Below are 15,754 nucleotides of genomic sequence, written 5' to 3' on the forward strand. Positions count from 1 at the left end.
AGTGTAGGGGTGCACACCAGTCTTGGAGAAGATTCCACTTCCATGCAACAGGAATGAAGTTATGAGGGTGCACCAGAAGTAGGTGGCTTCAGAAAGGGATTTTCACACAAGTACCTAATTCAGTGAGATGATTCAGTCACTGAGTGCCAAACACACCATGAATTGGGCACGATTCAGCCTGGCTCAGGTGTGTCCTGCAGGGATGAACAGCAGCCACCAGCCAAAGCTCGTGTGGCTGCAAGAGACTGTGCATCCATGTCCTTCTGTGATTCCAAGGACGACCCCACAGTGACTCAAGCAGCTGTTCTTCACCACCACACAGCTTCATACAAAAAGAGGATGAAAAGATAAGAAGGGAACATGCCCAAGAACAGTGGAGTGGGTAGAAGTCTCAAGTACACTCTGTGCAGCTGAACTTTAAGACCTGGCCTGGCAGGCAAAGCCCAGATGCCCCACAGCAAATGGGGAAGAAAACCCTCCCCAGTCTGTGTCACTCCATCCCACAGACTCTTGATGGTGCCCAAAACACGTCATTCAAGGATGCTCATCACTAAAAACTCCTTGTAAGAGCTGGGTAATAAACTGGAAACATGGTGATGTAAGAGCTGGAACAACAGCAGTTCTTGAAAAAATGGTAATGGTGATGCCACCAAGAGAGATATGGGAGTGTATTAAGGGAAAACACAAGAAAACCTGAAAGTCCATGATTTAATGTCCATGTTTTTTTCCTTTTAATGCCTGAACGTTACCTTCCCCTTTCATGAAGATTCTGCCTTTTCCAGCAGTCAAGGAAAGAGGAGCAGACCCCGCTGTCTCTTCATATAATGAGACATTTGGCAGGAAGTTGACTGACATCACCTACATATTTTGTTTGCAATTAAGCCATGTCTTGAAAAGGAAATGATGTACCTGAGACCTACACAGGGAGAGAAATCTGTCCCAGCCTTTAATGGGCTGCTTTTTTGGAGGTGAATTGCTGTCAGATGGGGATGACTAACCATTCACCTGCTTATGAGGCTTAGAGCACAAGGGAACTGGAAAGGTAAGAACCACAACCCCTACATAATAAATCCTGCTAATTTGGGCTTAATAAATCAATGCTTCAGCCTAAGCAACCCAATGCTGTTGTCAGCACTCTGGTTACTTGCCACCTCTGTTTTGGTAGAGGAAGGTTTTTATTGGGATAGATAATGTCCATTAAAAACTGCCAGAATTTGGTATTTAAGGCACTGTTACACTCAAAGCCTGAAACCTTCTACAGCAATCCCTTCCTGGTATGGGATTATACAAACTCCATGATGTCAACACTGCAGCCCTAAAACAAGCTGTCCCACCCCAAAATCCACCTATCCCACAGGTCACATAAAGAGCCATCATTTCCTTCCTCTCTGATAACACTCCCTGTATCTCCCAGATCTCCCAACTCTGTGTCCTGATGAAGCAGCTCAGCAGCCAGAAGGATTTGGATTACCCATGCAACTGAAAGGAGGTAGGAATCACATCCAGACCAAGCAAAACACCCCCTGGAGAAGCACAACCCCCTTGCAGGCAGGACAGAAGATGTTTAGACCCTGTCTCTTGCCTTTTAAATTTTCATTTGTTGTAATTTATTTTTGTTCATTTATTTCTAAATGAGGCAAAGGTCACTCTGTTTGCTGGCAGTTGAGCTGCCTCCTCCCCAGTGCAAGGTCCAGCCTTGGTTACTGGTCTGATTCTGTGCTGGTGGCTACACCCACACAAACACCATCAGCTCCATAAAAATCTGCACTTCCTCAGTAGGGCAGTTAGGCACTGTAAACCCCAAATACACAGACAAACAGTTGCATTTGTTCACAGAAATGAAATGTTTGTGCCCAGCTCCTTCCTCAATCAGACAAGGAAGTGGCCCATGGCGCCCGCCCGCAGGGGAAAGCCAAGCAGGAGCCACCAAACACTCCAAGAGCACCCACATGGCTTTAAAAAAATCCTAATACTTGAAGGTTTGTGCTGTTGGTTGGCTTTCTGGGTTTTTTCTTCCTCAAATTTGAAGCTGCCAGCTCCTCAGAAGCCTTCACACACTGGATGGGTATTTCAGCTCCTTCCAGGTATAGTAGGAAGCACCATCCCACAACTGTGGTTTTTCTACCTGTGCTTTCACAGGTGCAGCTTCTTTGTAAAATGATGCCAAGATGAGGTCCATGTGCTCCAGGTGGAGCAGCATCAGTAGAGATGGAGTCTCTGCACTGGCACTCCTGTAAAGCCATCCTACACACCACAACACATCCAAGTAGCATGTGCAGCACCAGAGACGGCAACAAACACGCTCTGGTTTCTCACAGCGACAGTCTGGAGAAGTTTCAGAGACATCTTCTTGCCAATACCCATCCAGCTCTCACATGGGCATCACCAAGGTCATCAAATTTCCCCCCGCAAGCTCACAGTCAAGGGACAAATTTAAATTTTGTGAAGGATCAGCCTGGTTAAGGCATCACTATCCCTTCTGAACACAGGCTGGCAAACAGGGGTGGTCAGACATCACCTGCCTTTGCACTGGGTGATGGACAATGTGCCCAAGAGGGTGTTAATGCCTACAAGGACACCTGGAATCTCCAAAATTCCTGCATAGGGAGAAAACTATCATGGAGCTGTGGTAGGGGTGGGTTAGATTGGATATTAGGAAAAAATTCTTCCCCCAGAGGGTGGTCAGGCACTGAACAGGCTCCCCAGGGAATAGTCTTGGCCCCAAGGCTGTCACAGCTCAAGGACTATTTGGACAATGCTCTCAGGGACATGGGATTATTGGGGTGTCCTGTACAGGGCCAGGTGTTGGACTTGATGATCCCTGTGGGTCCCTTCCAACTCAGGATATTCCATAAACTATGATTTTTCAAGTCACAAGCAGTAACTCCAAAGCCACATCTAGCTTCAACGACACATTTATTTTCATTATTAAGCCAAACTGTGGAAATGCTGCTGTGTTAAGGTCATGGCAGTGGATTTAATTCATGTCAGCTGCTGTCCCTGACACTGATAACCCTTTATGAGCATCTCAGCACGGTGTCAGTGCCTGATGCTTATCTGACAGGTCAATCAAAGGCACTTCAACAGTGAGTGAACACCTGAGCTCCCTTTCTGAGGTCACCTTGCTGTTTTGGTTACATCCATTACAATCTGTGCCAGAAGAGCATTACCACTGGAGCTACTCAATGCCCCAAAGGAGGGATAGTGGATTACCAACCCAGCACACCAGGGAGGGCAGGAACAGGCTGACACAAACATTCAAACTCACAGTGCAGCCTTTGGAGCAACGTCAGCTCGAGGAAGCAGCCTGTAAAGCAGCACGGAAATAAGCTGAAGGGATGGTTCAGTTTAAGAGAGGTAATTTTACATGACAACTCTTCCTGCTTCTCTCCTTTCCCCTGTGTTAAGGACTTTGCACAGTTCACGGCCTGGCTCCGTTTGCTCCGAGCTCCAGACGTGCCCATGTAAAGGGAATATTGTGCCAAAACAAACAAATCTTCCACCCACTTGTGGTCCAGCAATCCATTAGGAAGGAAAGGCAAAGCACACACAACTAAAACTATAAATACCCACTGGTATGGACAAGAGTGAAGGCTTGTGGTTACCAAAAACAAGGATTTTGCTGCATTCCTCAAGGCATTAGACTTATATGTTAACACTCCTGTTTCAGAAGTTTCTAACCTTTTCCTGTGTTTATAGACTGGTTTGGGTTGGAAGCTCAGCTTGTTCCACCCCCAGCCATGGGCAGTAACACTTCCCACTATCCCAAGCTCTGTCCAGCCTGGCCTTGGACACTTCCAGGGATGGGGTAACCACAGCTGCTCTGGAAAATCTGTGCCCGTGTCTCCCCATCCTCAGACAGAATTTCTTCCCAATATCAAATCTAACCCTGCCCTCTGGCAGTGGGAAGCTATTCCACCTGGTCCTGTCCCTCCATCCCTTGTCCCCAGTCCCTCTCCGGCTCTCCTGGAGCCCCTTCAGGCCCTGGAAGGTCTCTGAGGTCTCCCTGGAGCCTTCTCCAGATGAACACCCCTAGCTCTCCCAGCCTGGCTCCAGAGCAGAGGGGCTCCAGTCCTTGGAGCATCTCCATGGCCTCCTCAGGACTCTCCAGCAGCTCCAGTCCTTTCTTTGCTGGGAGCCCTGAGCTGGAGGTGGGGTCTCACCTGAGTGGGGCAGAATTCCCCCCTTCCCTGCTGCCCAAGCTGCAGGGCACTGGGGTTTGGGGCTGCCAGGGCTGTGCTCAGTCCCTTCTCCACCCAGCCTGTGTTGGTGCTGGGATGGCCCTGGCCCAGGGGCAGGACACTGCACTTGGCCTTGTTGAGCTCCATGAGTTTCCCACCTCTCCAGGTCTCTGGATGTCACCTCTTCCCACCAGCCTGCTGGCCACAACACAAAGTTGGCATCAATCCCACTTAACAAAGAATTCAAAGACCCTGAATTTCTCCACTGTTATGATAAAATGATAGGAGACCTATCCACACATATTCCCTCAGTGAGAAAAATAATGATGTACCAGCTCAGCTGTGCAGCATAACAAAAGAATCCACATGGGAATGGAGGTGGTTATCCCTGTTCAGAGAAAAAGAACTTCAGAATTTGGGCTTTATTAGATACTGGATCATCCAAGAACGGAAATTGCATTTCCTAAGAGATCCTTGAATTCACTTACTCCAGCAGCAGAAGCTTTAGGAAGTGTGTGCAGCTCCATGTAACTGTATTTCCCATCCTAGAATGACTTTAAAATTAGTGACACTGCAGAGAGAAGCCTAAAGGTTCCTCAAGAACCAAAGCTGTGATATAGCAACAGTTTGGTGCAGAGAGATTATAAAACACCTTGTGGATTCCCTGAATTAGCAATGAGAGAAACTGAAGCCAATGCCCTGCAAGAAAACAAGGAACGATGATCAGAGGAAGTCTCTGGAGCTGGAGGAGAAAGCTGTTTACTCTACCTCTCACACTCATCTGGACTTCAGAGTTAAATTTATTGTTTAAAACAAAGCAGAGATGCCACCCAGGGACCCACAGAGATCTACAGCCAAGGGAAGCACATCCTGATGATAGCATTCCTTTATCTTGCACTGCATGGCCCTGGACTAATCACAGCTGGCACATTTCTTCACACTGACCCTCAGCACTGATTTCACAGGCAGTAACCTCACTGAGCAGAGACACACCACCTTTTTCCACCCTATTAGTTTTAACACCATCATCTAAAACAAGACATGGAGGGGTGTCCCATGCAGGACTTGCCTCCAAACCATGGCAGAAGCCAGTTGCTACCGAGCCTCTTTGCCCTCTGAGAGCCACAAACTTCCCATCTAAAATCCTCCCCCACCACCAAATCTTCACTTAAATACAGGCTGAGCTCTAAGAATCCTTCACTGGAACCCTGCCTGCCTCAACCACAGATCCCCTTTAGGTGCCATCTTAAACTGTATTTCCAAGAGTAATTACTCCATTACAGCACCTGTCCCCCCCCTCCCATGCCAACAACACGACCTTGAGAAAGCTGGAAAAACAAGCCCAATTCTTCTGCCTACAAGGCAGTTCTTGCACAAGAAAAGACAGCACCTCTTGAGATTGCATCTCTAGTCAACAGCCCAGTACTTCAGGCACTTTTTCAAACATTGTTTTTGTGGTTTGAAACCCAAAAATGGCTCTGTACTCAGCCACAAAATACCCTTTTGAATCACCACACGCGGAAGAAAATTCAGGCTATTTCTAGCTGAGTCTTCTCACTCAGACCATGAAAACAGGCAGGTGGCACAAGGGCATTTCAGATTATTCCTGAGAAGCTGATGCCATGACAATGCAGGTGTGATGGACAAGCCCCAGGCAGCCAAGCCCTCGGGAGCACAGGGAGAGCACAGAGATGCTCCGTGTTGGAGGGAAGGGCTCAGAGACCATCTCAGAACCTGCAATATCATCAGTGCAATGGTGCTGGACTGGCTTTCCCCCCCTGACTGACCTCACCCTGCTCTGGGTGAACCTGTGCAGCCTCCTGATCCCACAGCTCAGGGAACAGTGTCCTGGGACACAAGAGGTAGCTCATCCCTTCTTGGATATGTGACCTTCAGAGCCCATTTGAGGTCAGCCACACCTCCATGTCCCCGAAGATGGCATCCCAGAAAAAGCAAAACTTGATAGAATTTCACTGTGGCCAACTTAAACATCTGCATCACAAAAGGTCTTTTTAACCCATTTTACATTTCCATTGATAGGCAAGACAACAAGAATTGGAAGAATGCTGTTTTGTTACAGAAACTGCCCAGATTTGATTCTCATTCACCTGGAGAAGAAAGTTTATGTGGGAAGGAAACTGTCTGCCTCCTGCTACAGGAAATGTTAAAAATTAGACCTCCCAGAACCTGAAGGCAACATTACAATGGAAAGCAAACTCTCAATCAAACACTGGTCTGGCCATCATCCCTCCCAGGCTGCATCTCAGGACAAGGAGAAGCTGCACATGGAAAAGGAAACAACCTACCTAAATACAATCAACCCCCTGTTTGCAATGGATCATTGCTTGACCACATCTATAAAGTACCAGTCTGATGTCCCCAAGGAACCTGGCTTCATTACCTGCACTCCCTGAAGTGATTTACAGCTCTGCAAACCTCTGCTGCTGCTTGAGGAAGAGAAGATTACAACCACCATGTATTTGCCTGTAGAAATCACATCACCTGCCCAGGAAGGAGGTTGGACAGTCCCTGTCTGCAGCTGATCTCTCCTCTTCCACACGTGCAGATGCTGCACAGCACAACCTGGGATCACTCACACCAAAGGACATCTGACAGGAGATGCCACTTCCAGGAGCCAAGCTCTTCTGATGTCCCCTGAAACACCACCAGATACAGGTGAAGATGCCCAAGTATCCTCTGACATCTCTTACACACCCCCATGCTGAGAAAATGAAAGGATTAATAAGATTTTATAATCTTTTCCAGGGATTATTCCCTGGATTACTGTGATAGGTACATGCTAGCAGTGGGGTTTGTTTGTTCTAAGAAAAGGCCAGTGGTACTGTATGACAATTTTCCCAACTCACACACATATATAAAAAGCAGCTTATACCTGATCTAGGTGGTGATCAGGTACAAAACTTAGCAATCAAGCTTTAGTTTTCCTGGTAGTGTTTTTTTCCCCAGTAAAGTCATCAGTGAGACCAAGCCTCCAGCACAGCTCAAAACCAGCCTTCTCAACTCTGTTTACAACAGCACAACCACAGAGTCTGGGTGTGGGTCAAAGCTCCATATGTACAGCAATCCACACACTCGTGGAATCATGGAATGGTTTGGGTGAGAAGGGCCCTTAAAGCTCATCTCATTCCACCCCTCTGCCACTGGCAGGGATGCCACTCACTAGGACAGGTCCCTTCTAGATTTGATTTTAGTCTTTCAGACTCAATCATCTGGAAGTGCTGAAGCTCAGAAAGAGAAGTTGAGGTAATGAGAAAAAGCTCCTAATCGTTAGAATTAAAACAATTAAGTGTTTACACCTTCAGAGTCATGACCCAAAGGAAGTGAGCAACAAGGAAACCTTCCCAGATAAAAATCAGTTTATCCTAGCAACATCTTCTATCCTGTCTACAAGCACTTACCAGCAGCTGCCTTCAGGTGAAGCCTCAAATGGCCCCACAGCATCCCACGGGCCTGAAACAGAGCAGCTCAGGCTCCTCCAGCCCATTCCAGGGATGGAACAGACCATGAGCAGAGCATTAGTGGCTCAGCAGCCAGGCTGAGACAGGCTAAAAGCTGAAATTAGGCAAAGACAAGGCAAGTCCAGCCCAGTGGAGCCTCCCAGCATTGCAGCCACGGGTCAGGGTCACATCTCCCACAGTGCTGGGAGGGACAGGGCAGCTCCACGAGCAGTGAGAGCTCCATACTGGCATGGCTACAGTGAGGAAGGAGAGTGGGAGGCAAAGCCAGGCTTTAGGTGTCTCATTTGGGCTGAGGATGAGAGGACATGGCCTCAATCTGTGCCAGAGGAGGTTTAGGTTGGACATCAGGAGGAATTTCTTCCCAGGCTGCTCAGGGAGGTGGGGAAGTCACTATCACTGGAGGTGTTCAAGAAACAACTGATGGTAGGACTTAGTGTTCTGTTCTGGTTCAAAAGGTGGTGACTGGTCAAAAGTTGGACTTCATTTTAAAGGTGTTTTCCAATCTGCTTGATTCTGTAATTCTGGGATGAGATAATTCTGACTGAAGAGCTGAACCAGGTTACCAAACAGGCATGCCTGGTACACACACATCAAATTAACATCCAGCTACCCCAAAAGGCACCTTCCTGGTGCTCCATCCACCAAACACCTTCAAGTCCCTCCTTTTCACCAGCTCTGGCACTTGTTTGACCTCTCAGTGAGTCAACTCCAGAACTGCAGGGCTGGCTGCCAGCTGAATGCCAGACTGGATTGGGTTGGAAGGAACCTTAAAGCTCATCCAGTTCCATCTCCCTGCCATGGGCAGAGACACCTTCCACTAGCCTAGGTTGCTCCAAGCCCCATCCAACCTGGCCTTGAGATACTTTCATCTCCAAAATATTGAAAATATCTGCAGAGCTGAACTTCTCTACCCATTCCTTACTTCTCAGATACAGAGCTATCACCAGTTACAGACCAGTAAATTTCCTCTTGAACATCATCTGTCCTGTGCACACATCCATGCCCAAACTGCACAAGAAGCAGCAAAATGGGAGCAAGATATCCTTGTGGGGAAGGGAAATGGCACAGCTCTGCCTTGATTTATGTAGTCTATGCAGACCTGGACAATAAAACAACAGACTCAAAAATCCAGGTTGCAGATAATTCACCCCCAGCAAAGAATCCCTGGGCAATCTTCTCCCACACAAAGTGGTCCTGGATGGACAGGACAAATCCCTAGAATGGGGATGGACCAGTTTCAGACACAAGAGCTGCTGGGAACTTCTTGCAGTGACCACCATGACCACACACCCCACTGGGTCACTCCCTTCCCCCAGTTGGAAAACTGAGGTAGGAGTTAGTTTCCCATGGAAATATGAAATAGTCTAGCAAAGCACAAGGTTGATCACAGATCTACAGACAGCAGGACTCCCACAGTGGCACATCCACCAAATAGAATTAATCCATGTAGTGCTAATTGCCCAAGTAACAATAACAGTTGTAAGACAGCTTGGTCCCATCCCCCAGCTCCCAACACCACATTTATGGAAACACTAAAAACCACAGACCTAAAAACTAAAAACCTCATAGTACACCACAAAAATCGGTATCCCTCATTGCTGGAATCAAACTGCAAGGCTTGCAGTGGGGTTTTAGCAAGGAAATGGAAATCACACTGGCATACAATTGTTCCGCCTCCCTCTTCGCCTTCACACATTTCTCACAGGTCAATTTTAAAGAATTAAGTCTTGTTCAGTGAAACATCTGGTGGCTGTTGCTAGAGGAAACCGACTATCTGCAACATTTGAGCAAAAATAATGAGTTACATAAAAGCCAGACTGCATAAGCAAGGACAAGTGTTTTTGCCAGTCTGTGAATCTCAAAACTTTACATGAAACCTCATGTTTCGTTTCTGGGTTATAGAATACAATGAAGTCAACTCACAAGCATTACAAAACCCATGAAGATTTGAGTTTTCCCTAAGTTTATGAGGATATAATTGTACTGCAACTGTCCTACAGATTTTCTGGCAACAGCACAGACAGATGAATTACAGCTTAAAAATGGGCCATTTCAGCTTTAGGCACTTTCACACTCAGCTCAAGACAGAACAAGTTCAAGAGTTACAGGGTTTTGGTCTTTCACTGTTTGAGTCAGTTCTCCTATGCCTAATGGAAGAATATTTCCCCGTAATGCTACAGATCACCTTCTCCTCAGGGTTTCTCATGTCTGGAGACCAACAGTGACCAGCTGAGGCTGCACTGGGCTGAACAGGAGCAGTGATTTCGTGGGAGAAGTTGAGAGGAGCTCTAATATATCACCATACACATCCACAAGACCAACCAGAAGCCTTTAAGATTTCAGAGCTTTGATGGGGGCTCTCCAGCTCCTGAAGTCCCACAACTGGAAGGGCAAAAATTCCCAAGAACACCTCCAGCAGGCAGCTCTAACATACTGGAATTGCACTTCACACGATGTACCTTTCTACAAATAGATATTGCTGTTTTTTGAGGAGTGCTTAAGCACTTAAATAATCCAGAAGCCTGATGGATGACTAATACAACTAGAAAGCTCCGGGTACAAAAAGAAATTTAGGCTTCCCCACATTCCCAGGGCTGCTCTCAGGATGCAAGCAGGGTGCAGAGGAGGCACCTGTGGCCCTCATACCTGTCTCCCTGCCTTTGGACACCAGCTTGAGGCTGCAGCTGCTGCTGCTCTTGTTCATTTATGCCACCCAGGGAAAAAAAATTTACACCTAAGGCCAAATTCCTCAAGCTGGACATGGCTGACTGAGCACACTATGGCAGTGCCAAGAGCCAGCTCCTCACTCACATGGATAAAGTCTGGTTCTGCAGCACAGTGAGGGAGGGAAGCATCTGGCACTGGCTTCAGTGGGGCTGGGAAGAAGTCAGGCCAGTGCACCTTGGGGAAACTGAGGCAGGGAACATGCAGGTGAGGACACACAGACAAGGGATGGCATGAGGCAGAGTGCTGGCTCACAGCAGCACCTGTGGAAGTCACAGAATGGGAAAAACAGCTGTCTTTAAATACTAAATTAAAATATACAGAAAGATTAAAGGAGGCAGGAACAGAAAACAAGCTTCACCCAAGTGAAAAAGCATGCTAGGAATGCGAATTTGGGAAATAGGTATATCTGAGGCAAAAAACTTCCCAAGATCCCAGACATCTTACAGGCAGGATACAGAAAAACAAGCCAGTGACTTCAGCTCCAAAAGAAACCCTCCACAACATCACAACAGCAAAGCTTTACACTGCAGGGGCTTCTCTCTGAGAAAAAAAAATAAATATGAAAGAAGGCCCAGGCAGAAGAAACAGCCTCTGCTGGGCTCATAGAAGATATTAAAGCACTGTACTGCACCAGCCTGAACTGCTCAAACTAAACACTTTTCAACAATTAATGACACTCCTACTACTGTCACCAAAAATAGACAAATTGGTTTTAGGGAATGAAGCTGCAAAAATAATTTGAGATACAATATCAAGCAAAATTGGAACCAGATTTCTCCTCCAGGAGAAAGCTGCTGAGAAGATGAAACTGTGGCCCATCCACTGTGCTCCCTCCCACCCCCAGCTGAAATTACCAAAAGGCAAGAGCTCATGAAAATTTCTACAGAGAAAATTCTAAATGGAAATTATAATTTTAAAAGAATTTATTTTGTTGCATCACTTTGGCCAAAAATAGAAACAGCATTCCCAAAGGATGCTGCACAATTACGGCCCTAAACAAAACATCCCAATGGCTTAATCAGGATCACTTAGTCTGCAGAGAAAAAATTGTTTATCACTACCTAAATGCTTTTTCAGAAGTCCAGAAAGGGAACTCTTATGACAGTTTCAGCCTTTATGTGCACCCCAAAACCCCCCTGTGCTCAGCAGGGACTTGCACTTCCTAAAGGTCACCACCCTCACCAAACCAGAACACTCCCTGGTTTATTTTCATGAAATCAAGGGATCTACCCTCACTGGAATCAGTCCAACACTCTCACCTACAAATACAATTCCATTTGATTTCTGGAGAGGCAGATTTTCCCAACAACTTCAGTTTTGAGTTATCTGCTCATTCCATGGGTGAGCTGTTACAGATTGGATAACCTGGCCCTTATTTTATTTGTCACACAAACACACTTATACACACAACACAACAACTCTGCTCTGAGTTCACCACAAGAGACTCTGGACTCTCCCTGCCTTTAATCCTGCCCAATTTCCTTGTTAGTCACTGACAAGCAACACTGCAGCTACCTACTTCTCAGCTCTACACGTGTCTTTCTAAAAATAATGCCAGGGAAAGGAAATCAGGGATGTAGGTTCCCAGATAAGTGACTTCAGATGAAAAATGCTGACAAAACTGAGAGGAAAAAAAAAATCAAAATGGAAATAAGGAATAAGAATTGAACAACTTACATTTGGGTCTCTAAGCATCCTTCCATAGGCTTGGCAGATATTTTATTGATAATTCAGATAAAATACTGGATTTTTAGTGTCTTGCCTTAAATAGAGAATCAAAGAATCACAGAAGGGTTTGGGTTGGATGGGACCTTAGAGATCAGCTTGTTCCATCCCCTGCCATGAGCAGGGACACCTTCCACTAGGCCAGGCTGCTCCAAGTCCTGTCCTGGCCTTGGATCCTTCCAGGGATGGGGCAGCCACAGCTGCTCTGGGCAGCCTGTGCCAGGGCCTGCCCACCCTCACAGGGAACAATTTCTTTACTGTATTTAACCTAAATTTCCCCTATTTTAGTTTGAAGTCATTCTCCCTTGTCTTGTTCTAGATGAACAGTCCCTCTCTGGCTTCCCTGTAGTCCCTTCACATCCTGGAATGTTCTCTGAGGTGTCCATGCAACCTTCCCTTCTCCAGGATGAACAGCCCCAGTTCTCCCTGTTTCCACAAGGGAGGTGCCTCCTATCAAATACAGGTGAGTTTGGGTTTTTTAGGAAGGAATATTTGAGTTCCAGGCTAAGACACTCCAGAACATCTGACACTCACCACCTGATGTGTAATTCACTTCTTAGGCTTGTTATACAAAATCACAGGGCAGGGAGCGCTGGGGCATGGGAGCAGCAGAGCAGCCAGGCACTCATATCTGTACTGAACCTGGTGAGGAAGAAAACACACTTTAGGAAGGCTCCATGCAACAGTTTACACCAGTGACTTCCAATCTTACTGTATTCTGCTTAAAAACAAAAAAGGCATTGTTTGGTTTCAGCTGGATATGGGAGCATCCAAGTACTGGGGATGAAACAGAGCCCAACCCCTCTGCTCATAGGAAAATCATTCTCCTTACCCAATGTCAGGGCAAACTCATAGCTTTCCATGCAATAAATAATGTGAACTTCAGAAGACAGTGTGTTTTTAAAAAATACATATTCCTGTCTCTTCAGTAACTGGAGGTTTGGTTTTGGGGAAACGGGTTCCCAAACCTGAACTTCCTTGGTGCAGTGTGCCTGGGCTGGCTCCATCTCCTCCATGCTTCAGGCACTTTGGTCAGAAGGAAGCACAAGGTTTTTTTGTTTGTTTCTGACTTTCTTCCTTAAAAAACACCCTCCAGAGCACAGGGTCCAAACAGCAATTTCTGAAGGGGAGTGCACTGTAAGACAGGTGTGGAAGTCAAACTGAAATGGAACTATTTCTGGGTAACTCTGCCCAGAGCAACCAGAGACAGCCTGTTCTGCACTCAAAACTCGGGCATGTAATGCCCTTTGGAAGAAAACACATGGAGAGTTCTAACAGAAATGAAAATTTAAAAAAGCAACTTTAAGTTCTGACAGTCATCTAAAGAAGATCCTTCTGAAACACCACAGGAGATTCCCTTATACAGGCTATGAGCAACCAGAACCTCAATGAGTATTCCAAGCTAGATTATCACTTTATCCTTATTTTTCCAACTGCTACAGCAAGGTAACAGTAAAGGCCCATATTAATGTCCTAAAACAGAGGGTGTTTTTGCTTTCTCCAACAGGAAGTGCAAGACAGACCAAAGGCACTGTGGCTGTGCTGCTGAGTGACACCACTGACAGAAGCACATGGGAATTTGGTGTCCACCTCTGACCTGTCCTTTCAGGAGCTTGTGGTCAGTGCAGCCCAAGTCACACCCGTGCCCTTCTGATGTTGTTCATGGTTTCTGTCCTCCAGAAGCCTCGAGGATTGCTCAGTGGGGTTGTAGCAGACTTTGAAAGTCCTCACGAGCTCCCAACAGCTATCATTAATTAATCCTCCTCTACAATTATCCAGCACCAGCTTTGGAATGAAGCCAACCACCACTGTGAGGAACACACACCACTACTCCAGTGCACAAGCAATGACACACTCCTCTCAAATGAAAAGGTATTAGGGAGCTGAATGGAGCCCTCAATGTAAAATTTACTGTGAAGCATTTAAGGCCAACTTTTGTTCTACTTGATACTGAAGTAATTCCAAGTTATTTGACCAGGTCAGAGGCTGCAGCAAGGAAGAACCAGCCAAACTTGTACCAAACCAACCAAGACCTAAAATAAAGGGAAAACACAAGCACCTATTCACAGGAAAACAGAGATTGCAGCTTTATTTAGTCACTCGTCATCCACTCCTGGGCAAAAAACTGGAGCATCCCATTAACATGACAGTCCACATACTTAAATGCTGAACACCCTTTCAGCTCTGCTGTCTTGCCACCTGGAACATGCCCTACTTAAACTTAGAAAGAAAAACAAAAGCTGTGCATAAAAAAATCCAGATGGGTTTATTGGCCAGAAACTTACTCAGTTTCCTTACACCAATCCCAATGTTTGGTGGTGACTCCAAACAAGGAAGCGAAACAGAAGACTCTATTTATAATACACTCCATGGTACAATGATTCACTTTAGGAATAAAGGTAAATAAATCATCTCGTGCCATCCTAAGGTTCAGGTTTGAACCAGGGGTTAGGCATTATTCATGTTCTGCTCAAAGAACAAGATGACCAGCACGTTACAGAGGATCAAAGTGTAACGTGGGAAAATCCCCATGCCAGTCAGACTCTGCCACTTCCTACTGGCAAGGCCAAGTGACAAAACCCATCCCCACCTCATTCAAGACCTTTTTTTAGCAGACCTTTTGACCTGAAGCACAGCAAACACGACTCCCACGTTCACACAGATGTGACTCCAGCATCTTGAGAGAACCCCAGGTTCAAAATGCAGAGCTTGGTCTCCATCCTTTCCCTGGCCATACACCCAGAAATCCCATACACCCAGAGAAGCCAGGAACCTCGTCTGGCTGCAAGCATGGCATGGAGCAGAAAGGCATCTCTGGCAGCAGCAAAAAGCAATGTTTAGCAAGTGAGAATATGTGGACAGCCCTGTTGGAGCACCAGTTTATCATGGTAACGAGCTCCAGCCTCTCCCTTTCCCTCCAGCCTTGATGTCCAAAGACTGACATTATGGAGAATCCAGGGACCACGTCCCTGGGTGAAGGGAAGAATACGGCAGAATGAAAAATAACAATGAAAGAGGAAGTCTGACACTGTGGCAAGTGGGACCCTTTCTAGCTCATGACAAATAATGAACCCTTTTTGCACTTAATTGGCATCTTCAGACACTGAGCCCATTTCCTGTGACATGTCCTGGCATGGACAGCTCCAGAGAGGCCTCAGGCCCACAGACACACCTGGAGCTGAACAGGCCTTGATGTTTTACAGCCATGCAGGAGTCGTGCAGGATCCTTCCACGAGGATGCTTTGCTTTGTCCCAGGCGCTTCAGCAAGAAGTGACCTCCTTTCCAGAGTGCCAAAGGCAGGGGGACATGAAGCATTCAGGGCTGTGGAGCTGGGCATGGCTCCCACACACCTTCTTCAGGAGAAGACCCTCTGCACCAGTCAACAGGACCACAGCAAAGTGGTCTCTTGGCAGCACATGGCCAACAAGCAGCATGTTGGTCAGCCCTCGAAGAGCACTTGAGGAAGAAGTTCTTTACCTCTTCCAGGTGAGGCACTGGAACAGACTGTGGACTCTCCATCCCCAGAAGTATTCAAGGCCAGATTGGACAGGGCTCTGGTCTAGTGGAAGGGGTCCCTGCCCACAGTAGGGTCAGAATGAGATGAGTTTTGAGGGCCCATTCAACCTAAACCATTATTTGAA

At 46.6% G+C, this 15,754-nt stretch overlaps 1 protein-coding gene and 1 long non-coding RNA gene across 4 annotated transcripts in view; one reads left to right on the plus strand and one right to left on the minus strand.

Moving 5' to 3' along the window:
- Positions 1 to 15,754, minus strand: part of CSNK1G1 (casein kinase 1 gamma 1) — a 97,862-nt gene that overhangs the window by 65,218 nt on the left and 16,890 nt on the right. For 2 of the 3 annotated variants that reach the window (XM_064388442.1, XM_064388439.1), the window contains exon 2: positions 12,647 to 12,754. The exons of the other annotated variant lie outside the window; for it this stretch is intronic. The gene's annotated coding sequence lies outside the window, so the exon portion shown is untranslated. The remainder of the gene's footprint in view (positions 1 to 12,646; positions 12,755 to 15,754) is intronic. 3 annotated transcript variants of the gene reach the window in all.
- On the plus strand, positions 7,141 to 14,171 carry LOC135280496 (uncharacterized). Its single transcript, XR_010347401.1, has 5 exons — positions 7,141 to 7,445; positions 12,432 to 12,575; positions 13,620 to 13,730; positions 13,892 to 13,984; positions 14,091 to 14,171. It is a non-coding gene; the product is annotated as an uncharacterized LOC135280496 (long non-coding RNA).

This window comes from Passer domesticus, chromosome 14, assembly GCF_036417665.1.
Source record: "Passer domesticus isolate bPasDom1 chromosome 14, bPasDom1.hap1, whole genome shotgun sequence".
Taxonomy (NCBI): Eukaryota; Metazoa; Chordata; class Aves; order Passeriformes; family Passeridae; genus Passer; species Passer domesticus.